Here is a 6713-nt window from a genome sequence, read left to right as displayed (position 1 = left end):
CGTTGACGTGACAGTTACAAGAGGCGAACCCACCGGAGGCGGCGCCATGGCCGCCGGGGCCAGGCCGGGCGCCGAGGGCCGGAATGGGGGGGCACGCGACGGGGCACTGCACGGTTACGGTGACAGCGCACGCATCAGTAACTACAGCAAAAACGCCGAATCGTCTCCCTTTACACCCTAAGTCTTAGGGAACGTGAGAGCCCAGTAAGGCTGTTATCAAAATACGAGCAGAAAAAAGACTCAACTGAGAGGAAAGCGACAGGAACTTGGGCCCGTGCGCGTCACTGCGTGACACTGAGATGCGCTGCGGCCGACGGTGAGAGAGGGTATAGCCGTTTCATTCATTCGTGCATTCATGCATTCATTTATTTATCAGGTGAGGCAAGCCTTGGTTGACCTCCCAGATTGCAAGGACCTTGTCAGTTTACGATCCCTTATTTTTTATTATTTATTAATTTTTTAATGCCTACAGCACCTGGTCTTCCCAGGCGGTCTCCCATCCAAGTGCTAACCAGGCCCGACCCTGCTTAGCTTCCGCGATCAGACGGGATCGGGCGTGTTCAGGGTGGTGTGGCTGTAGCTAAGCCTTTTTTTAAATCCTAGAATTTATACAGAAAAGTCATTTTTAGATGACTTTTACTCAGTGTGTACTCCTGACGGAACGGACCGCTTAGAACAGTATTACTGGATATGACTATGAACGCAGTCTCGTTCGATGCCAGCGTTTACACATTCTGGTCATAAAACAGCTTCGATGTACACTCAGAGGCGTGTGTGTGCTCAGGTTCAGGATTTCTCACTTTGCGCCCAACGTGAGAAGGTTTGTCATCGGGGGATGTTGATCTTCATCGAGTGTCTGCTGCTTCTATTCATGTGCTCATGTACCTGTTTTTCTTCAATCTGTTAACATGGTGAGTCCCATTAATTGATTTCCTAACAGTAAACTCTCCTTGCGTTAAAATGAAAGATTAACGCCTCATGCACAACGTGGTGTATGTGTCTGCCTTGCCTCGCAAGCTGCTGGCGGGTGTCTGTGTGTGTGCAGGGGCCAGGTCCCCCCGAAGCCGGGGTACACGAGGCCACTGTCACTAAGGCCGAATGAGAGGAAACTCTTTCTTGGAGTTTTGGGGCCTTAGAAGTAACGTTAGCAGCAGCCCCGTGCGGGCTCGTGGTTAAGAATTATAAAGGCGAAGGCTGATACCTTTACATTTCCCTCTTTGAAAGATTTTTTCACGCTCACCGACCGAGGGTGTCACCCTGCTCCTTCCTCTGGCTTATTTCAAATATTTAGGTCCCGTGGCTCTTCCCCTGGGCAGAGGTTCCAGGGCAAAAGCTGGCTCCATTACGGGCCCCCGCTTAGGCATCATTTGGGTTTCAAAAGAAGCGCCCTCGCTTTCGCGTGAGCCCGGCTGTTCCATAGAGCGTTTGCCCGATGTCCTGCTCTTGCTTCCTTGGAACCCGCCCCCTCCCTACGTGTCCTGATCCAGCAGGTCCAGGGAGACCTGTTGACACCCCTGGGCCTCAGTGAACCTGGCACCTTTACTCGTCTTGCTTCGGAAAGGCGCAGAATAGGATATTGGGATGGGGGTGTCATGGCCCCTGACCGCTGCCTTCTACAAGGTGTTCTGATGACATGGCGCGTTGAGGTCACAGAAAGCTGGGGCGGGGGGTGGATGGGGACCACGGTCCTCTTCTGATCGACAGTGACAAGCCATGCTGTGAACGACACTATGTTGCTTACTGTTTCCTTAAATCCAATTAATATCTGAAGAAGATAGTATTCTCCAGAATAACCTGTTTCATTTCTCAAGTGAAGGAACACAGTGCCAGAGAGGCTGCTTGATGACAAGGCAGTCAGCGTTGGAATTAGAGGGAGAGAAAGGTCACGCTCCAAGGTCGTCTCTCTCCTGCCATATGTCCCAGGGGGATGGGGAGGCCGGTCAGGGAAGACGGTGAAGAGTTGTTTGTGCGTCTGTGATTAGTCAGGGGACCCAGCGTGTCACAGCGTGAGAGGGACTTCCCACAATGTCGGAACATCCCGGGGGATTTCCCACAATGTCGGAACATCCTGGGGGATTTCTCACAATGTCGGAACATCCCGGGGGATTTCCCACAATGTCGGAACGGCCGGGGGATGGGAGACAAGATGAAACTGGGAATGGTGACTCGAAAGATCCGCCTTCACCGGAGGCAGGAGGGGACCGGACCGTCACCCATCACTCGTGACGCGGGGAGAGAGGGCAGGACCGGCCTTGCCTAACGGCTTCTTCAAGGTGGGATTAGTGTCGGAAGACATTTAAATTCGTACAACACAAAACGGCTTCCTTCCTTTCATTCCTTCAAAGCCTCTGCTTATGAGCATTAAGGAATTGATTATCTTAAGCCAACAAAGACAGAAAACTTAACGTAAAGAAGGAGACCCATTCCACTGAGTCACAGCTTCCCCTGATGATCTCAGCTGCTTCGCCGTCACACCTTTGCACTGCTCCAACCACCCCGTATTCCTTACACATTATGTAAACACTCTCACTACGAGAGACCTGCCATTCAGTCGGTTCTGTGTCACAGGGGTCTTCACAGACGGACTCTCCAGGGGCGTGCTAGAAGGGCTGTGGCAGACGACAGGGTCTGCACTCGGCCATCTCGGCCCCTCCTAGCAGGCCCCCCTGAGCCCAAAGCCACCCAGACACTGGGGGAGAGTGTGGACCAGACGCCCTTGCCCTTGAGCATACCCAGGGGAGGCCCCCGCCCACCACGCAGCTGACCCTCTGGGAGCGGTTTTCTGCTCCAGCCCCATCTCCGTCTGCCACTCCAACCGGCCTGCGGGCCCCACTGTCGTCTCTGGACTGAGGGTCCCAGGACCTGACTCTCTCCCAGCGCCGGTCAGCTCCGGACCCCTGTGTGGACCTCGGCCTCAGCCCCCAACACCCTCAGAGTCCGGGTCACGTGTATCTGACTGGTGAGGCTCACGGTATCGGAGACAGGCGTGTCGCAGGGCAAGAGTCACGGTGGGTGGCAAACACGGCTGCTTGCAGACTAGGGACGAGAAACGCAGTTTCCATCCTTTACCAGGTCCCCTCGATCGTCACATTCTTGTCCCCAGTCCTGCTGCCTGTGCCCGTGCTCGCGCTTCTCAGAGTGAGTGGCTTCTCTGCCACCCCAGCGCCGGCACCCAGCACCACGGGCAAAGCCTCGTTGACCATTCGCAGGTTTTTGTCACCTATAATTGGCTGTTCCCTCCCCTCTTCCACCCCCTGACCAGGGAAATCCATGGTTAAAACAATCGGTGGTCTGTCATCAGAAAGTGAGACTTGTCCTGGCTGGACTGATGCCACGGGTGGCAGGTGCCAGCAGGACAGGAAGGGGCCACCCGGACCGTGCCAGAGCCTGGCCCCCAGAATTCTCCACTTTCCCCCCTAGGTTCCTGTCTCGTTGGCAAACCTTGGAGGGTAAAGATACCCACAGAGAGACGAACGCTAACGAGGCACATGGGTTTCTCAGAGACAGAATCTACGTTCACATTACAAAGAAGAGATACGATCCAGACGGCACCATAGCACGTCATGGCTTTCCCAGCGCACAGTGCCTGCGACATTTAAAATAACAACGCAAGGGATTTCAGTGCCCCAATTCCGATCTATTTCAAAGCTACAGAAAGTCATAACCGTCGAGATTAAAAATACTATTTGCCGTAGTGATTTGTCTGTTCTAACAAAATAAAACGTGACAAACACACCGCAAGCCCGAGCTGATGAGGCAGTGAGCGCGTTCCTCCCGCCTGTGTCTGCGCTTACTGCACACGGCCGCGAAAAATGTCCCCTTTCCTCCCACTGCCGCTCAGCCCGAGCCCGGGGCCCCGCTGAGCCCCTCCAAATGGCAGGGACGTCTGTTTTTTCCGGTTACGTACATGAAGAACCCAGGGATGGCAGGAGTGCGCGCCCACGGATTTTAGAACCCAGTGTCGGTCAGGCGTGTCACCAACCTTCTCACGTTTGGTCACCAAGAGGTGAGTGGCACCCACCCGGGCCACCTCGCGGGCATCTGAAACTCGCCTGCGGCCCCCCGAGCAGGCAGGGACACTCGGGGTCTCGTCCCGAGCCAAGTCGTCGCACAGGCCGTGCCGTGGGTCCCGGTGGTTCCGTTAGGTGGCGGTGACCTCATGGCGGAGTGTGCGTCGCCATCGTACCTCACACAAGGTGCACGACTGAATCTGGTGACAAAGAGACGTCGAACCTTTCAATAAACGTAGATTCTTAAGATGGCCTCCACGAAAATAAGATAAATTCCTTACACATAATTTGCTGGAAAGTATGACTGGACCAAACGAAATATGTATAATCATTGATTTATTTAATAGAGTTCTGATAATGTTGGGTAGGCATTTAATTTTAACAGAAAACCACGAATGAGTATTATTTGGTGTCTTCTGAGATTCTGAGTCTGGGGCAGGAAACCGGTCATTACATTTATTTTCGCTGTGGCAGGGCCGTCTGCAACTCATTTCTGTGCTGTCCCCTTGATGAGACCGAGTAACGACGGGCTGTTTGGGTCGTAATGTTTCGATGGGGGTCCTGGGTACGTGGGGGATGCTGGATTGTCCCCCCGAAAACATAACGAAGAGCCGCGTCGCGAACTTTCTGTTTTTCCGCAGGCGGCTGCACCGCAACGGCAGTGTGACTAACGAAACGTGGCATCGACTTTCTCACGTCGGAGCACGGAGGGGAAGCCACGAAGCGTTGCTGTCAACTGGGCCGAGCCATGCAGCATGTTATCTGAACAAGCTGAGTGGCACCGCGATTGGCAGAAGCCCTGGGACTCACGGGCCCAGGCTTTTGTGCCTAACCCATTTTTCATAAGACTAAATGCACAGCTTTGCAGACAGAAAACAAAACAAAAAACGGTCTAATGGCCTCATTATGGGCAGCTCCGAGCGTAAACCAAGCAGTGAGCGGAGGAGGCAGAGTGGGGAGCCAGCGGCACGTGCCAGCCCCTCGTCCGGGGCGCCTCGCTCCGGCCCCACAGGGCAGCCTGCGTGTCGATGTTGTCATTCCCATTTTCCCGATGAAAAAACTGAGGATTGGAACGTGTGAATGGCTTTGGTAGGCGGTGATTTGTTGGTGGCACGGTGGCAGACTCGTGTGGCATGGTGGCAGACTTGTGCAGCTGGTTCCAGGAGAGGCAGAGCCTGGAAGTGGGGTCGACCCTAACAAGCCCCAAACGCACTATTCAGAGTCGTATGTCATGGGACCACATTACATGCAATGTCATCATACGCTGTCCAGTCATGGTAGCGTGAAGCCTGGTGAGTCGCTCTGAAGTCTCGCCAGCTTCCGAAAGCAGGACGTGAGCGCAGTGCAGGACGCACCGCAGCTCCCAGTCCCCAGGCCCCGCAGGGCCCGCTCCGTGTTCGGTCAGCAGCTTCCTCGCTTCACTGAGATGAAAGGGAGCGGCGTGAAGTGACACCATGTTTCGTCACTTGTGCTTGCTGTCTACATCTTGTCCTCTGCTCAGCCTGGAGGCTGATGGGAGGGAGGTCTTTCCACACCCCGTCCAATGCATTAACACTGAGGGGCTGGGGACAGTAAGTACTTCAAATAACGATCTAATATTTACTTCTTTGCATCTATGCCATGTTAGGTTTGGCTAATTCTCTGCAAAGTTACTTCAAAATAAGTATATGAAAATAATATGTAAGATCTATTAAAATACATAACTTTTGGCAGTAAATAAAAGGTTGAAAATTTAAATCTTATATCTTTACCAAATATCATACATATTGGGATTTAGTCTTTTACCACAGGAGAGAATTTTATGCACATTAGGAATATTTTTAAAGGTTCAGTAGCATTTTGAATTTTCGAAATGTAAAATTTAGTATTCCAAACCACAGTTTTATTTTTTTTCATCGAATCAGCTAAATAGAGAACATATTGCTATTGCTAGTTTGTCCAACTGAGTGTTTAGACTCGGTAATTGAATTCTTCTCAATAAGTGTAGCTGTGCCTGTACTATATTTATATTGATCGAGACATTTAAATAATGCGGGCTTTGTTTGCGGATATCCTGCAATATGCCATCGACTTTTATTTTTAGCATGATTCCTCCAGAAGTCTTAGTTTTAGTTGTTTTAGTATATTGTTTTAAGTCTACACCTGGGACTCGGTAATTATGAGCACACTTTAATCACCCCTTCGGAGGTGTGTTCCATTCTTCAGATGAACGAAGAAGCCTTAACGATTCAACGTCACATCCCTGAGCGTCCGGGTTTGTAAAAGCCGAAGGAGACTCGTCGCCTCGGCTGTGGCGGAGCTGTCCCTGCAGAACGCACGTCCTGTGCCCCAGGCGACTCAGCTGGGAACCGGCATTTTAAGGGCGCGTGCCAGGCAGAGGACGACCGTGGCCACGGGGCTGCAGCCACTAGACAGTGCACGACGTGGCGCCCGGAGTCCTTGCTGGCTCCACGCGGAACTCACGCGCGCTTTTAATTTTTAAAAGCTTCGGTTAGGCAGACGCGGGGCCTGCGGTGGATGGGCGAGCGCCGCCAGCCAGGTTTCGTGCCGCTTCTCTGCCACCGGGGCCAGCGCTGGCACTGACGTTCACGCGGAGTTCCAACGGCCATCGCCCCTTTCTCCCGAGGGGCTGACGTGGGGTGCGCCTCATCACGGGCACCCCTGCAGCTGCTGGGCTGACGGCAGGAGCTGAAGCCGGCTTAG

At 53.0% G+C, this 6713-nt stretch overlaps 1 non-coding gene across 1 annotated transcript; it reads right to left on the bottom strand.

Annotated features, from left to right (window-relative positions):
* Window positions 1–463: 463 nt before the first annotated feature.
* LOC111733865 lies at window positions 464–582 on the bottom strand. The gene has a single exon (XR_002778214.1). It is a non-coding gene; the product is annotated as a 5S ribosomal RNA (ribosomal RNA).
* Window positions 583–6713: the final 6131 nt, after the last annotated feature.

The sequence above is a fragment of the Pteropus vampyrus genome, unplaced genomic scaffold, assembly GCF_000151845.1.
Source record: "Pteropus vampyrus isolate Shadow unplaced genomic scaffold, Pvam_2.0 Scaffold666, whole genome shotgun sequence".
Taxonomy (NCBI): Eukaryota; Metazoa; Chordata; class Mammalia; order Chiroptera; family Pteropodidae; genus Pteropus; species Pteropus vampyrus.
This window is presented reverse-complemented; position numbering and strand designations above follow the sequence as displayed.